Raw genomic sequence first — 18,449 nt, 5'->3', positions numbered from 1 at the left:
TTGGCATTAACAAATACTTCTTTGGGTCTCTACTCTAATATTTATTCTGTTGCTTTTCTCCAGGTGCTTAGAGTTTGCTTTAATTGATCATTTAATATTGAAACAAAATTATATGAAGGTAGAGATAGTAGTAATATGGAAATTTGGAGGATTTTAGTGAAATAATTAAAAGAAAGAGAATAAAACCTACAGTCTCTTTCGGGGGAAAAAAAGTCAAATTATTGTAATGATAAAGATTAGAAAAAAACAAATATTAAGACATGTTCATTTAATGGAATAATAAGATCTTTTTCTTTACATTCATGGGAATTCATTTATTGAAGCAAGAAAAAAATAAGAGAAAGAAAAGGAAAATAAAATAAATCTTACATGTGTAAGATTCAGGTCAATAAATTATACATTTTATATTTAAATATTTCTCAAGTATGTGCCTTTATGTAATTTAACTTCCTATGAAGTAAGACATAATTTTACTTGTAAAGTGGCTTCGGTTTCATTTTAATGAAATCCAGGAAGATCTAGGAAACATATTATAGTTCAATAATTCTTCCTGTGAGTTAAAGATGAAAAGAAGTTGGCCTTTTTCACATTTCAAATTTCTCTGGTACAAAGGCTGAAAAAACACTTGAAATGACATTTCTATTCACTCTTTGTGCTTCTGGTAGAAGGAAAAGAAAGGATGCCAACTGTAGTGGCAGTCTCTATTAGAAAGAACAAGGGTGATACCATGAGGGTACTTTTCACAGGCCACTAACCACCCACTTTTGTTCATGATCAACTGAGACTGCTTTTAAGCTAGTGACCTAAAAGTTGAAAAGCTTACATCAAATTACTCTTCAAAAGTCTTCTAATAAGAAGATGCAGTAGAGGTACCCTGGCTGCCGCCGTCCTCATCCTTTTCACACTCTAGCACTACCTACTGCTGACTCACTGCTCAATTTGGAAGACAGAATTTGTGGGGAAATATAGTTTTGAAGATAGCAGCAAATTGGCTTCAAACTAATCTGTTTTGATGGAGATCTAAGTGGTCTCTTTGCAGACAACAATTCTTGTCCCCCCCCCCCCCCACTTCTGCTTTTAAGAATGGGCCTTTTATGGTATCTAAAAGTTGTTCGAGAAGCAGTGATTTTCCTCAGTGCATGAATGCTGTTTTGCCTGATGGCATTCACTTGAGGAAAATATTACAAGAGCTTTCTCAAACCTGTTATGCTGATCAAGGTTAGTTATAGGTAGATGTTTTTCCTCCAGAGTTCTGACCGGCCAGTGAAACTTGTCACAGTCAAATGCTGCAGCCAGACCATGGCGAAATCATGAGAGCCAGTCGTGTGCATCTCTTCCTGACTCTGTGTTCAGTTATGTCTTGTTACCAGCTAAACATTGCTATGGTGGGCATACTTATGCCACATAAATCATCAAATATAGCAAATCAGTGTCTTTCACTTCAAAGTTTTTTTGTTAAGCATTCATCAGCACACCACCCAATACAGAGCGAATTCCCTCAAGTATTTACATCACCAGAGTATGTTCACTCAAGCAGCTTCCTCCCTCTTGGTCTCTCTGAATTTTTTTATCTATTTTTATCATACTAAAGAGAGGCAAGGGTACTAAATAAAACTATGTTTTACACTCAAATATTCAAGTATTTATCTTCTTCACAAAAGCATTATTTCCTTCCAAATTACCTTTTCATGTAACTCACATTCCAATTGGCCCACCCCACCACCATTTGCATATTTCTCCTTTTTTAGACATAAACTTTCCATATGTCATCTCTGCCATCTCATCCCATAAAATAGTAACACAGTTGACCCTTGAACAACCCAAGTTTGAAATGCACAGATCTACTTATATGCAGCTTTTTAAAGAAATATAATATAAATCCTGCCTCTTTGGAGAGCCAACCTTTTGTATACAAAGGGTTCCATAAGACCCACTGTGGGACTTCAGTATGTGTGGATTTTTTATGTACTCAGATGTCCTGGAACCAGTCCCCTGTTTACCTCCAGGGAGATGTAATTAACGCTTAGTGTGGCACTTAATATGGGGTCAGGCACTGTTTATTTACTTTAAATTCTTTGCTTATGGTATCATTAAGGATAGTTAGCTCATATTATGGACACATACACAAACTCAAAATCTCAGTGATTTAAAACAAATAATATATATTTCTTACTCACACTGTATGTCCATCATGGATCATCTCCAGCTCTGCTTTTCATCATTTGTACTTCCCTTCAGAATAATGGAGCAGCTTCTATCTAGGGAAATGTTTTTCTAGTAACAAAGTATAAATTTAAAAAGTGGGTTAGTTCATAGAGTTTGATAAATCAGTGTTCAACAAGTTATCTTAATTCAAATTATTACTTGTTTTTACCATAATATGTATTGATCGTTTATTTGAGTTTATTTCTAATTTTTTACTTACAAACCAAGATATGTTACTGAACATCAGCTGTGTTAACTTTCTTTTAAGAGGCTGTATTTCTTTGACAAATGTATGATGCATCATTTGACTTCGTCATTAACCTGACCCAAACAAACAGGTGGATCTTACTATTGTTATCATCAGGAAAATGAAAGGAATGAGACTCAGAAACAGAGAAGTTTATGAGCAACATTAGTTTTTCTCGTTTTGATTAAAAACTCAGGACCCTATCCACTACATCACATTCTTTTAGATTAGGCTGTAGAGAACTATTATGTTTATTTTACCTGTTTTGGGAAGGATGTAAATGTTTTGTATTACATTAGTTCTGTATTTTCCAAAGGTTAATTTTGTGATGTTATATTGGGGTAAATGTACTAATGTTTAAAAATATATACATTTGTTTTAAGGCTCTTATGAAGAAACACTTTAGAGAAATATGAATTGACTATTTTCCTCACTTGGAGATTATAGAATAGAATACGGATAAAAACCTGAACAAAGCACAGTTGAGCAAAAGTTATTAATTTCTCAGATTTTATCTCAAAAAGTTTCTGATTCTGAGTACAATACTCCAAAAAATCCAAGTAAGAGAGGTCTCAAATAGTACTAGATAACATTATTTTATAAATAGATGAGGTTGAAATTTTTGCTAGTCAAGTGTTATTATAGAAAAAGTCTGGCTGAGATTGAAAGAAGAAAATCCAAGAGAAATTCACCTAAAAAGGGGAGATCACCATTCAATACTCTAATCGAATAGCTGCTTAGATTTGAGTCAGTACAACTAAAACAGGGGAGAGAACATTGGAGAGAAATGTGGTGGTGGACTGGGCAGTTGACAAGAAAGCATGAGCTGTCCCCTTGAAGATCTTGCCCAGTATTGTAGGTGAGATCGATCCTGCCTGGATCCATAAATCTCAGAGTTTGTGCTTCTAATTATAAATTATAAAATAAAGAACACTGCAACATGCGAAGAAGAGAGGTATGCATATCAAGATGTAAGACAAGAGGCTACCACCTGGACATTAACTAAAAGATAACATTAGAATTCCATAAGATGCCACTAGTTCACAGGACTGTTGCTTGATATTGAGCCTCTTAACAGTGGAATTTACTGGGAGTCATTCCTCTAGCACTGTAATCCTAGAGCAACCTCAATACAGACAATTCCTTTAACAAATACATTTTTTCTTTCTTCATCCTCTCTATCCCAGCAACAGAGGGAAAATAAAAGGAAAAAAGACAAGAACATGTGTGAGATGATCACATCCACCCACCTTGTTCCCAGTCCTTAGAAACAAAATTAGTTTCAAAATAATGAAGAAAAATAATTAAAAAATAATGAGTAAGGCATCATATTAATTAAAATGAGACAGTTTTGCAAAATAACAATTATAGATATAAATTGAGACATCATTGATGAAACCAGCAATACAACAGAAATGGAGATGATCAATACAAAAGCTTGAAAGCATCTTAGACTGTTTCATTTTATTCTTAAGGAGTTGATATTCCATATTCAAACTGAGTATAATATAATGCAGGCTTGGACTTTTGTATTTACAACAAAAGCAAGAGAAAGGAAAAGATTTGGAAACTTTATGAAGGTACTATAAGAGTTAACAATTAGATATCAAACAAAATATTCATCTGGCCCTGCCTCACTCCATTTCTAGACTCCTAATTGGATATTTTCCTACATTATGCATTCAGCAAAGTTATAAAGTATACTATTCTCGAGGCCTTGATATTTGTTCCGACATGGCTTATTTACCGTAAAATTCTTAGTTCCTTTAGCACTTCTACAAATAGTCAAAATATGCAGTTATCAGCAGTGAGTGTGTGCCTGATTGAAAAGAAAAATCACTTACGAACTAGTGTTGAATCAAATGATCCATTCACCTACTACTGGTGAGGTCATCCCAAGAGAAATTCAACCACAATTTGCCAAATGGATAAAAATGTATATATGGAGAATGGAATAAAAGTATGGCATTCTTTGCACTTAATATGTTCCTTTAGGATTGAAGGATTGCGAATTAGGAGAAGATAAAAACTGGCAATTTTCCTTTGATTTAAAATGTTTTTCTTATTGCTCTCTCTCTTTTTTTTTTTTTTTTTTTTTTTTTGGCTGCTACTTTCTTATTTATGTTAACCTATTGACTTACATCTGAAAATGAGTGGTAGTGAAAACAATTTACTTGAAATATGTCCATATTGATTTTAAAATAACAAAGAACACGTATAGTGAAACACAGATTGACCAAGTACAGTTCCTGGGTTAAATGGCTTGTATTTTGAGAGACAAGTAAGATAGAGTACTTTTTGAATTTTAAAAGGTGTGTAAGAAACATGTAAACAAACAAAAATATGGAACCAAACAACGAAAATTGAAGAATAATATGCAGAATCCGTGTGTGAACCACAAAGCCTACAATTTTTACATTTGAACTTTTACTTTTTTTGTGAAAGGTCGGATGTACTGATTCTTTCAGTATGACATTGATAATCATTCAAAAATAAACAGAAAGTGTCCATTATATTTATGTAAAGTATAAAACCAACTTTATAATGGAAAATATATTTTTAAAAACGTTTATACTCCTATAATGCAGCATTAGTTTATTATATTAAATTGGATTAAGGGATCATTTAACCATGTCAAAGATGTATCTCACATCAGCTAGCTAAAAATACAAGCAGGATCACGTGTCAAGAATATATTCAATAAATATTTGCTAAAATAATGGGGACTATCTTATCCTTTGTATTTAAAGTACATTAGGAGGCAGAATTTTAAGTGGTTGGTTAATAGGAGGGAGGTTGGTTGTGTGTAGGGTAGGGAAGAGGATATTAAATGAGATAGCAGGTAAATTGCAAAGAGTTTGAAATGTAGAAAAAAGTGTTTGAGAGGCCGAGGGGGTTGGATCACCTGAGGTCAGGAGTTCCAGACCCATCTAGCCAATATGGTGAATCCCTGTCTCTACTAAAAATACAAAAATTAGCTGGGCGTATTGGTGCATGCTTGTAATCCCAGATACTTGGGAGGCTGAGGCAGGAGAATCAGTTGCACCTGGGAGGCGGAGGTTACAATGAGCTGAGATCACGCAATTGCACACTAGCCTGGGCCACAGAGCCAGACTCCGTCTCAAAAAATATATAATAATAATAATAATAATAATAATAATAGTGATAATAATAATAATAAATGGTAGTTATTTTTATTCCAATTTTTGAAAAAGAACCTGTTTTCCTGTTAACTCATAAACTCATAAAACATTTTAGGGTGAACAAGAAGGTACTGGGCATTTGCAATAATAGATTTAAAAAAGTGAAATGTAAAGGAATACAGGGGAATGGAGACATTCCAAGAAATATCATCCACTTTATGATTTTACTAGCTCTTCTATTGAGAAAGAAAGTTCACTTGCAATTTAAAGAACAAACTGACACTTTGGATGCTCAAGATACAGATGGCTAAGCGATCAATATTAATAATAAAAGCATCAGTACCTAATTTTAATTGATACTACCATAAGCCAGGAACTATACTAAGCACTTGAAAGCTTCTTCATTTTTAATATTCTCAACAAGTAGAAGTAACTTTTCCTATGTCATATAGAATCCTGTTGCAGATGCCGTATTCAAATGCAAGCTGTTCTACCCTATACTCTCTGTACTATTGTTCTATGCTGTCTTCTCTAGGGACCGAAATTTCATTATTCCCTTCAGCTTTGCTTAGACTTGCCAACAATCCCTTCAATAGCAAAGTACATCTACCTACAAGGTGAATCATTATTTTTCTTTCAAACATCCACTTGGTAAGCCTTGATTTAATTTTTTGTGGTTCTTCATGATTCTTTACAAAAGTGAAATAAAATTATTATACAGAAAGTGTCCACTGACACTGAGAACATACAAATTTTGCTACTTCTTTAAAACTTCTGGTTCCACCTACCAGTGAAGTGACTCGCTCTAGTGCTTTGATTCTCTTTCCTTTTCCTGGCTTTTCCTTGCTGGAAACTGCAATAACAGGTATAACCACTTAGAGATAAATAGCAGAAGAAAATAGAAAATGGTGAGAAACAGACCAAGAAGGTGAATGTTGCCACCTCCAGTTACCTGAAGGAAAACAATACAAAACAAAACAAAACAAACACATACACATTTGACTAATGCACGAGTTGGGTGTAAGTCTAAAAAGGTGTTTTGTCAGCTTGCAGAATGTTTTTTCTTTTAATCTTTATCCATTCTTCTCATTTTTAAAATAGTTTCAAGAAGCTGTGGAATTTAATGTCTGTGCCTCAAGGAATTATTATTTTTAGCCCTGAAGAAAAATTTCTGCTGCCTTGACCTCACTACAGAATTAATCTTATTCCAAAACAGTTTGAATTAAATGCAAATTGTCTTACAGCATGACCCTCTGCATTAACAGGTCCTGTCAGAGGTATTAATTTGTTTTTCTGATATCTTTGAAAGGTCGTAGAAATTTCGGGGTTTTTACTTCTCTTTCCTTTTTTTGATGAGTATTTCTGGTAAAATAGGAGCATTTTTGCTCTGAAGATGATACAGGAGTTTATGATTCATGAATGTTTCACAGCTGGTTCAGGTACAGTGTGCATGAATCATAGGCACTGCACCGTACAATTTATAATGTCATTTATATTACAAGGATTACTTTGGATATTTGCAATTCGCTCTTTTGCAATCAAAGATGCTTTTCTTATTTGTTTTTTCAGATTTCATTATGTTTATTTCACTGGCAATACCCTTTTCCATCTTGTTCATCTGGCAAATTCCTACATATCTTTTATTATTGTAGTTGTAATAAAAATATGGAATACAATACTTACCGTTACGACCACCTTTAAGCATACAATTCAGTGGCATTAAGTGCAGTCACATTTTTTGTGCAACATTATCACCAGCTGTTTCCAGAACTTTCTCATCCTCCCAAACTGAAGCTCTATACCCAGTAAACACTAACTCCCCAAACACCTGCCCGCAGCTCCTGGCACCCACCATATAACTTTCTGTCTCTATTAATTTGACTATTTTAGCTACCTTATATAAGTGGAATCATATAGTATGTGTCCTTTTGTGTCTGACTTATTTCATTTAGCAAAATATATTTTTTGTTTTTCTTTTAATTTTGCCATTCGTTATTTTTCCATTTTTATTTGGATTCAAGGAGTAAATGTACAGGTTTATTATATGGGTATATCACATGATGCTGATGTTTGGGGTACAACTAATCCTGCCAACAAGGTAGTTAGCATATCACCCAACAGTTGGTTTTTCCAGCCTTGCTACTCTCCCTCTCAGCTAGCCGCCTCTAGTAGTCCCCAGTGTCTTTTGTTAACAAGTTTATGTCCACATGTATGCAACATTTAGTTCTCACTTGTAAGTGAGAATATGCAATATTTGTTGTTCTATTTCTGTGTTAATTCAGTTAGGATGGTGGCCTCCAGCTGCATCCAAGTTGCTACAAAGGACACGATTTCCTTTTTTATGGCTGTATAGTATTCTGTAGCATATATGTGCCACATTTTCTTTATATGCTCCACCACCGATGGGCACCTAGGTTGACTCCATTTCCTTGCTATCATGAAGAGTATTGCTATGAGCATACAAGTGCCTTTGTCTTTTCGGTCAATTTATTTTCTTTTGGGTGGCATTGCTGGGTCAGATGGTAGTTCTATTTTTAGTTCTTTGAGAAATCTCCGAACAGATTTCCACTGTGGCTGAACTAATTTACATTCCCACCAAGAGTATGTAAGTATTCCATTTTCTCTGCAACCTCCCATCATCTGTTGTTATTTTATTTCTAAATAGTAGCCACCCTGACTGGTGTGAGTAGGTATCTCATAGTGGTTGTGATTTGCATTTCTCTGATGATTAGTGATATTAAGCTTTTTTTCATATATTTCTTGGCTACTTGTATCCCTGTTTGCTGAGAAGTGCCTATTCGTGTCTTTTATTTACGTTTTGATGGAATTATTTGCTTTTGCTTGTTTAATTCTTTAAGCTACTTGTAGATTCTGAATATAAGAGCTTTGTCAGATGCATATTTTGGGAATATTCTCTCCTGTTCTGTAGGTTATCTGTTCACTCTGTCGATGGTTTCTTTTGCTGTGCAGAAGCTCTTTAGTTTAATTAGGTCTAAATTATCAATGTTTGTTTTTGTTGCAGTTGCTTTCGAGGACTTAGTCATAAATCCTTTGCAAAGAGTGATGTCCAGAATAGTGTTTCCTAGGTTTTTTTCTAGGATTCTTATAGTTTTAGTTCTTACATTAAAATATTTAAGACATCTTGAGTTAATTTTTGTACGTAATAAAAAGTAGGTATCCAATTTCATTCTTCTGCATATAGCTCACCAGCTGTTCAAGTTCCATTTATTGAATAGGGAGTCCTTTTCACACTGCTTATTTTTGTCAAGTGTTCCTTTTTTAGCAGTTTTGTAGTTCTTCCTGCAGATATCTTTTACCTCCTAGGTTAGATTTATGCCTAGGTATTTTACTTCTTTTGTGGTTGTTGTAAATCGAATTGTGTTCTTGATTTGGTTCTTAGTTATTGGTGTATAGAACTGCTACAGATTTTTGTTCATTGATTGTATCCTGATACCTTGCTAAATTGTTGATCAGTTCTAATAACTTACTGAGAGAGCCTTTAGGGTTTCCTAGGTATAAAATCATATCACCAGTGAAGAGAGATAGTCTGATTTTTTTTTTCACTGTTTGGATGCTTTTGTTTCTTCTTCTTGCTTCCAACAAATATATGGAAAAAAAAAAATGTTTAACATCTGACCATCACTTCCAGTGTTGTCCTGAATAGGAGTGGTGAGACAAGGCCTCTTTGTCTTGATCCACTTCCAAGAGGAATGCTTGCAGTTCTGATCATTCAGTGTGATGCTGCCTATGGGTTTGTTGTAGATATCTTTTATTATTTTGAGGTATATACCTCTGATGCCTAGTTTCTTGAGGGATTTTTACCATGAAGGGATGTTAAATTTTCTGCATCTCTCGAGGCGATCATATGGTTTTAGTTTAAATTGTGTTAATGTGATCGGATCGCATTTACTGATTTGCATATGTTGAAATACGATGAAACAACCTTGAATCTCAGGAATTAACCCTATGTGACCATCGTAAATTAAATATTTGATGTATTGTTAAATTTGATGTGTAAATAAGTATTTTGCTGAGAATTAATTTGATGGAATATGAAATAACTTTTAAGTGTGGCATTTAGGCCATGTCTGTGTCCTTCAGAGACATGGGCCAGTAGTTTTAGTGTGTGTGTGTGTGCGTGTGTGTGTGTGTGTGTGTCTTTGCTAGGTTTTGCTATTAGGTGATGCAGGCTTCATTGAGTGAGTTAGGTAGGAATCCCCCCTCCTTGATTTTTTGGAATAGTTTTAGTAGAATTACTATCAGCTCTTCTTTGGACCTCTGGTAGGACTCGGCTGTTAATCTGTCTGGACTGGGTCTCATTATTATTATTATTATTATTGGTTATTAGGTTTTTTATTACTGATTCACTTTTCAAACTCAATATTGGTCTCATCAGTGTTTCAATTTCTTCCTGATTCAATCTCAAGAGGTTGTGTGTTTCCAGGATTTTATCCATTTCCTCTAGATTTTCTAGTATGTGTGTATAGAAATATTCATAGTTGTCTATGAGGGTGTTTTGTATTTCTGTGTGATCGGCTGTGACATTACACAACTTTTGTCATTTCTGATTGTGCTTACTTGAATTTTTCTTTTTTTCTCTTTATTAATCTAACTGTCTATTGATCTTGTTTATCCTGTCAAAGAACCAGCTATGAAACTATGGTTTCATTTATCCTTTGTGTGGAATTTTGGGTCTCAATTTCATTCAGTTCAAGTCTAATTAGAGTTATATTATTTTCCTTCTATCTTTGGGATTTATTTGTTCTTGTTTATCTACTTCCTCTAGTATGATGTTTGATCATTAATTTGAGATCATTCTAACTTTTTGAGGTAGGCATTTATCACTATAAATGTTCCTCTTAACACTGCTTTTGCAACATCCCAGAGATTTTTGTATGTTGTTTCTGTTTTGATTTATTTCAAATAATTTTTGTATGTTTCTGACTTGATGTTGTTGTTTACTTAAAAGTCATTCAGGAGCAAGCTGTTTAATTTCCATGTAATCATGAGGTTTTGAGAAATATTATTGGTATTGCTTTCTATTTTTATTCCACTGTGGTCCAAGAATACTGTTGCTATAATTTCTTTTTTTTTTTTTTATTTGTTGAGACTTGCTTTATGACTGAGCATGTAGTAAATCTTGGAGTATATTCCATGTGCAGATGAGAAGAATGTATATTTTGTGGTGCATGGGTGGAGTATACTATAGATGCATATTGGATCCAATTGCTCAAGTATTGAGTTTATGTCCAGAATTTGTTTGTTGGTTTTCTGCCTTGACAATCTGTCTAATGCTGTCAGTGGGGTCTTGATTTCCCCCACTGTTATTGTGTGACTGTCTAAGTCTTTGTATAGGTCTAGAAGTACTAGTTTTGTGAATCCAGGCTCTACAATATGGGGTGTGTATATATTCTAGGTTAAATCTTCTTTTTGAATTAAACCCTTTATCATTATGTTGTTCTTTTCTCTTTTTTTGTTTTGTTTTTAGTGTTTTTAGTTTAATCTCTCTTTTATCTGATATGAAAATAGTAATCCCTGTTCTTTTTCTTTTCTATTTGCATGGTAGATCTTACTCCAATCCTTTACTTTGAGCCTTTGTGTATCATTACATGAAAGCTGGGTCTCTTGGAGATAGCAGCCATATGGGTCTTGTGTTTTGTTTTGTTTCTAATCCAACTTGCCACTCTGTACCTTTAAAGTGTGGTATTTAGGCCATTTATGTACCAGGTTAATACTGATATGTGAAATTTTGATTCTATCATTAAGTTGTTAGCTGGTAACTTTTTAGTTTCTATTTTGTGGTTGCTAATTTATAGGATCTGTGGGCTATGTACTTAAGTATGTTTTTGTGGTAGCAGATATGGCTCTTTGTTCCCATGTTTAGAACTACTTTAGGATCTCTTGTGAGGCTTTCTAGTGGTAACACATTTTCTTAGTACGTGCTTGTCAGGAAAAGATTTTATTTCTCATTTGCTTAAGAAGCTTAATTTGATGGAATATGAAATTCTTGGTTGTAATATGAAATTATTGGTTAGAATTTGCTTTCTTTAAGCATGCTGAAAATAGGTCCTCAGGCTCCCCTGGCTTGTAAGTCTTCTGATCAGAAGTCTGCTTCAGACTGATGGGGTTATCTTTGTAGGTGATCTTTCCTTTTCCTCTAGCTGCCTTTAAGTATGAGTTGAATAATGAGAACATATGGACACAGGGAGGGGAACATCACACACCAGGGCCCGTCAGGGGGTGGAAGGCTAGGGGAGGGATAGTATTAGGAGAAATACCTAATGTAGATGGTTGGTTGATGGGTGCAACAAACCACCATAGCACGTGTATACCTATATAACAAACCAGCATGTTCTGCACATGTATCCCATAACTTAAAGTATAATAATAATAATGAAAACAGGATGAAAATTGCTATTTTGATTATACTGCTAAAAAGAAATAAAAGAAATTTTCTTTAGTATTGACCTTGGACAGTCAGGTGGCTGTATACCCTTGTGATGTCATTTTATATAGTATCTCACAGATGTTCTCTTGATTTCTTGTTTCTGGATGTCTACCTTTCTGACAAGATCAGGGAAATTTTCTTGACTTTTTCCCTCAAATGTAATTTCCAGGTTATTTTCTTTTTCTTTTTCTCTTTCTCTCTCAGAAATGCCAATAATTAATAGGTTTGGTTGTTTTACATAATCCTATATTTCTTGAAGACATTGTGCTTTTTTTTCTTTTTTTTTTTTTTTTGGAGACAGTCTTGCTCTGTTGCCCAGGCTGGAGTGCAGTGATGTGATCTCAGCTCACTGCAAGCTCCGTCACCCGGGTTCACGCCATTCTCCTGCCTCAGCCTCCCAAGTAGCTGGGACTACAGGCTCCTGCCACCACACTGAGATCATTTTTTGTGTTTTTAGTAGAGACAGGATTTCACCATGTTAGCCAGGATAGTCTTGATCTGCCCGCCTCGGCCTCCCAAAGTGCCAGGATTACAGGCCTGAGCCACTGCACACGGCCAAGACACTGTACGTTTTTTTAAATTCTTTTTTTCTTTATTTTTGTCTGACTGGGTTACTTCAGAAGACTTATCTTCAAGCTCTTAAATTCTTTTATCTGATAGAGCAAGTCTATTAATAAAGCTTTTGATTATATTTTAAAATTCCTCGAGAGTTTTTCAATTCCAGAGGCTGTGATTGATTACTTTTTTTTTTTTTTTTTTTTTTTTGAGACGGAGTCTCGCTCTGTCGCCCGGGCTGGAGTGCAGTGGCCGGATCTCAGCTCACTGCAAGCTCCGCCTCCCGGGTTTACGCCATTCTCCTGCCTCAGCCTCCCGAGTAGCTGGGACTACAGGCGCCCGCCACCTCACCCGGCTAGTTTTTTGTATTTTTTAGTAGAGACGGGGTTTCACCATGTTAGCCAGGATGGTCTCGATCTTCTGACCTCGTGATCCGCCCGTCTCGGCCTCCCAAAGCGCTGGGATTGATTACTTTTTAAGACGTTTATCTTTTCCTTTAATTCTTGAATTGCTTTAGAATTTTTTTGTGTGTCAATTTTCAAGTTTGTTTTGGATCTTATTGAATTTCTTTGAAATCCATGTTTTATATTATTTATCTGTCATTTCTGAGTTTCCCTTTTGGTTAGGGACCGTTGCTTAAAAGCTAGCAGAATCCTTTAGTGGTATCACTACATTCAGATTTTCATGATGTTAAAATTCTTGCACTGATATTTTCTTATCTGGAGACACTGGCACTTTTACTTTCTGTAACTTTTTCATGCAGGTGGGATATTTTCTTTATTCTTTCTTTCTTTTTATCAACTGGATACCATCATGGGAGCTGTTTGCTGGTGTTCACCTCTCCAGGATCTGGGGTATTCTTCATAATTCCATTGGATTCACATTTTTCTTCTTAAAGTTCACAGAGCTCATTTTTATGGTTTATTTTGCTATTTTCAAGTGACTGAGGCACACCAAAGCCTCTAATTCATCATTTTGACAAAAGAAAAAAATAAAACTTTCCTAGGTTTTCTTCTAGGACTTATAGTTTTAGGTTTTAGTTTAAGTATTTAATGCATCTTAGGTTAATTAATTTTTTATTTTTATTTATTTATTATTTTTGATACAGAGTCTCGCTCTGTCACCCAGGTTGGAGTGCAGTGGTGCACTCTCAGCTCACTGCAAGCTCCGCCTCCCGGCTTCACGCCATTCTCCTGCCTCAGACTGCCAAGTAGCTGGGACTACAGGCACTTGCCACCACACCCAGCTAATTTTTTATATTTTTAGTAGAGACGGGGTTTCACCGTGTTAGCCAGGATGGTCTTGATCTCCTGACCTCATGATCCGCCTGCCTTAGCCTCCCAAAGGGCTGGGATTAAGGCTTGAGCCACCACTCCCAGCCAGGTTAACCTTTTTTTATACGATGAAAAGTAGGAATCCAGTTTCATTCTTCTATGTATGGCTAGCCAGCTGTTTTAATTTATTTAATAGGGAGTTTTTTGTCATTGGCTCTTTTTGTGTACTGTGTCAATGGTCAGATGGCTGTAGATATGTGGCTTTTCTATGTGTTCTCCAATATATTCCATTAGTATATACTAATGGAAGAAGTTGATACTTCTTCCCCTTAACTTCCCTGACTTTTAAAAGTTGAAACACCCTTCTTTCAACTTTAACCTCTTCTTTTCCTATTTCCATTCACTCCAAAGATTATTTCAACGGATCTAATGAGTTTAAGTGGTATATGCTGATAGCTTATAATTCAGTTGTCTAGTTTAGCTCTCTGTCTCAAAACTGTAGAGCCATGTCAATCTGTAAGAGCAGTATTTCCCTTTGGTTACTAAAGAAACATCTTTCTTAGGTTGGGTTTTCTGGGAAGCAGACTTTGAAATGAAGATTCAGTTACAGGATCTTTATTAGGGAGTGTTTGGGGTATCAACTCCCATAGAAGGGAGGGGAAGAAAGCAGGATTACATGTATGGAGAAGTTAAACTTAAATGCAGTTCAAGTAAAGCTTTCAGCTGCCTGCAGGGAAAATTATGGATGTGATATGGCCCTTCAGGGTTGTAAGTTTGGGACAAGGAGATAGGCCGTTCATATGTCTGCATCGATGTTCATTAGACGCAAGTTGCCTCAGAAAACAGCTTGACCTTGGGCTTTCTTCAGATAAGGCATTCTCTAAATAGGACTGATAGCTGAAGACTCTCAGTGTGCAACACTTCTAATGTATAAGGGAATAATCCCTTCATTCCTTGAAGGAGGATGTGTGAGGCATATCATGATATTTTTTATCAGAGCATCTCAAAATTAATATTTCCCATGCTCAATGCTTGCCACTCATTTTCCACTATGTTAAGGAAAACAGGTGGTCCTTCTGCATTTTCCCTACCCAGTAAATGGCAACTTTGTCTTTCCAAATTCTTGGGTCAAAACCCTTTAAGTGAACCCTGACCTTTCTCTTTATCCACAGGCCCCCTTGTTACCAATCAATCAATAAATCTGGTAGATCCAAAGATATTTCCATGATTCTACCATTTCTTACCATTCCCACTGCTTTCACCCTAATTCTAGCTGCATCACCTACCTCCCACTAAGATTATTGCCGTAGCTTCCCTACTGGACTGCTCCAGCCCACTGCCCTGTCCCTTTGTGGTCAGTTGCTGGCGACAGAATAATGCTTTTTAAAAAAATTACCTAAGATGACTTCACACTTTTGTTAAATTCCTAACATGGCTTCTCAGATTACCCAAGATAAAAACAAATGTTGTACTGATACATACCTGACCCCATCTCCTACTTCTCATTCTTTCACTGATTCCACTTCAGCCTTACTGACCTCCTGGCACACTGAGTGACTCCTACCTCTGGAACCATTCTCCTACCTCTGGAACGGTTCACTTGCTATTTCCACTACCTGAAAGGCTCCTTGTTCAAATATTCTCATGACTTAGTTTTTCCCTTCCTGCAGGCTTATGCTTTCATTTCCTTGGAGTAAAGTGGTCTTACCTACCCACCTTATAAAAAATAATAATATTCCAACATGCTGTGCTTTCTGTTAATTTTATCCTCTTTGCTGTCATCCTATGTGCATGTGTGCTTATTTTTTGTTATATCATCATGCCAAATATTATATTAGGTCCATAATCACAGAGAGTTTGTTTTATTTGCTATTATATCCCTAGTAACTACAAGAGTGCCTGGAATATACTATGTAATCAATAAAAATTTGTTGACTATCATGTGGATCTGATTTTAAGAAAGGCTGCAACCAAGGTTTCAAATGGTGCCATTTGTGTGTTTTTTCCTGTCTTCTTATTGGTTACCTCTGTGTAGACTTCATTTAAAGCAGCCTTTGTAATGAAGACAGTGATGATAACCATCTTGTTTTTTATTAACTCTGTAATGAGGACTTAGTGTTATGTAGCCTTGAGATGACATCTAGAAAGTGGTGGATTCAGGGTTTTCTAAAATAAAACAACACTCAAGTGATGAAGTATAATAAATACACTATAGAAACTAAAATTTTTTTTTAGAATTAAAAAACAGATAGAATATTGATATGGTTTGGTTTTGTGTCCTCACCCAAATCTCCCCTTGAATTGTAATAATCCCCATGTGTTGTGGGAGGAACCAGGTGTCAGGTAATTGAATCATGAAGGCGGGATTTTCCTATGCCATTCTCGTGATAGTGAATAAATCTCACAAGATCTGATAGTTTTATAAAGGGAAATTTCCCCTGCACATGCTCTCTTTCTTGCCTGCCACCATGTAAAATGTGCCTTTCTCCTCCTTTGCCTTCCACCATGATTGTGAGGCCTCCGTAGCTATGTGGAACTATGAGTCCATTAAACCTTTTTTCCTTTATAAATTACAGTTTTGGGTATGTCTTTATTAGCAGCATGAAAAAAAAAACTAATACAAATATATTTAATAGTAAAGGAATGAATTTCAAGAAGATATGTCTTAACCTTTTCTCCAGAGAATTATTGCTGTCCCAATAATTGTATGTCTTTACAAATAATGTATTGCTATTCTTTCTAAATTAAAGTGTGTGTGTGTGTGTGTGTGTGTGTGTGTGTGTGTGTGTGTGTGTGTGTGTGTTGGGAGGAGGACAGGTAGAGAAGTGCAGAACAGAGTATAATGAACAAGATTTATTTAAAAGACTATTATGGGGACTCTGGGACTCTCCCTTTGAGAAAGTGTGCATATGAGGACACAGTACAAATTAACAAACTCAAGCCACATTTCTTCACACTACAGATATTGCCCAAAGCACATTCACACTGTTCTAAGGAGAGACTGCTGTAGTGAGGCCACTGAGTGTACATGCTTTGCTGCCTCAGAGAATGATGTAGAGTTGGAAAATAAGGAGAGTCAAGATTAATGCTTAAACCTAATGAATTAGTTATTGTTTGATGTGGAGTAAACAAAACATCTTCAGTGATATAATATCTGCCTCTAAACAACAAATATAATAAAATGTATCCCCTCAACTGTAAATTTGTTTTACATGTACACTATTATACAAAGGCCTATTGGTATTGTTATACATATTTGAATTTGAATTTGGAGAAATCCCTGCACATGTCCAGTTCCTAGGACCAAGCTTCCCAGAAATTCTCTTTCTTCCTGGCAGTTGTCAGCCCCTAAAACTGCTTTAGGCAGCACAAAATATGCTAATATCAGATGGAATCTCTGTGATATCAGGATTTAGAGTGCTAGAAAAGTTTTGCAGTTTATTTCATTTCCAAGTAAGCTTAAATCATTTTCAAATTTGAAATACCAAACTTTTCTCAAGGGACTGAAGAAAACTTCAGTCTACATACCTAATCAGCAATAGTCCTCTCCTTTGAAATTTCAAACATACATGAGACTTTTTGAACTGTAATGAACTGTTGCACCAGGTTCCATATCCCCAAGATTATTGTGAGTTTAGATTAGCTTTAAATATATTATTGTTATTTAAAATTGTGCAGATTTTCACCCTGAATTTTTTTCTTGTACGTAAAAATGGGTGACCTCTATTGGGAACATTTTGAGAGAAATGGGAAAGGATGCATTAGAAATTAAATAGTATTTATGTCTCCACTTGCCTGAAAACCAAATCATCAGAGCAGGGGAGGACTGTAGAAATCAGTGAATGTGTTTTGAGATGAGAAATAAGTGGTTGTTTATACTAACTCTGACTTCAGGAAGCATATGTCTCAGATTTCATGAGATAGTCTTAATTTTAAAAACTATGTGTTGTTTTAATTGGACTCTATGACAGATAATGTATTTTGAGATTGATAAAAGCAATGGATCTCTGTCAGATACAATTTTGCCCCCACCTGCCACCTGGAGACAACTGACAATATCTGCAGACATTTTTGTTTATCACAACTGGGGACTAGATTCTACTGATAACTGGGGGATAGAGGTCAAAGATGCTACTAAACACCCTAAATGCACAGGTTCCTCTCCAACAAAGAATTTTCCAGTTCAAAATGTCTTTAGTACCAAACTGAGAAACCCTGACTTAGAGGAATATGGTTGCTAGAGGAATGAGGTAGAATACATGATCTTTATCTTTGTTTTTGTTTGTTTGTTTGTTTTTGTTTTTGTTTTCTGAGACAGAGTCTCACTCTGTCACCCGGTGGAGTACAGTGGCCACTCTCTTGGCTCACTGCAACCTCTGCCTCCTGGTTTCAAGTGATTCTCCTGCCTCAGCCTCCCGAGTAGCTAGGATTACAGGCACCCACCACCACGCTCGGCTATTTTTTTTTTTTTTGTATTTTTAGTAGAGACAGGTTTTCACCATATTGGGCAGGCTGGTCTGGAACTCCTGACCTCAAGTGATCTACCCACCTTGGCCTCCCAAACTGCTGGGACTATA

General features: G+C 35.7%; 1 protein-coding gene across 12 annotated transcripts in view; it reads left to right on the top strand.

Annotated features, from left to right (window-relative positions):
- PCDH15 (protocadherin related 15) overlaps window positions 1–18,449 on the top strand; it is a 1,888,416-nt gene that overhangs the window by 1,563,697 nt on the left and 306,270 nt on the right. The window lies entirely within an intron of this gene.

This window comes from Rhinopithecus roxellana, chromosome 11 (genome assembly GCF_007565055.1).
Source record: "Rhinopithecus roxellana isolate Shanxi Qingling chromosome 11, ASM756505v1, whole genome shotgun sequence".
Taxonomy (NCBI): domain Eukaryota; kingdom Metazoa; phylum Chordata; class Mammalia; order Primates; family Cercopithecidae; genus Rhinopithecus; species Rhinopithecus roxellana.
This window is presented reverse-complemented; position numbering and strand designations above follow the sequence as displayed.